Raw genomic sequence first — 213 nt, 5'->3', positions numbered from 1 at the left:
TTTTTTCTAATAAATTTGAATGAATTATAGTATAAATTTTACTAATATATTATAATATATTAATTAATATATTATATGTCATCATATATATATATATTAATAATTTATATTTTACATTGATCATGTTTTTACAACAAAATTTCTATTGTTTTACACATTATAAATAAATATTATATTGATGAAAATGAGAACTTATATTATTATTATATATAA

This window comes from Apis dorsata, unplaced genomic scaffold, assembly GCF_000469605.1.
Source record: "Apis dorsata unplaced genomic scaffold, Apis dorsata 1.3 scaffold_176, whole genome shotgun sequence".
NCBI lineage: Eukaryota > Metazoa > Arthropoda > Insecta > Hymenoptera > Apidae > Apis > Apis dorsata.
This window is presented reverse-complemented; position numbering follows the sequence as displayed.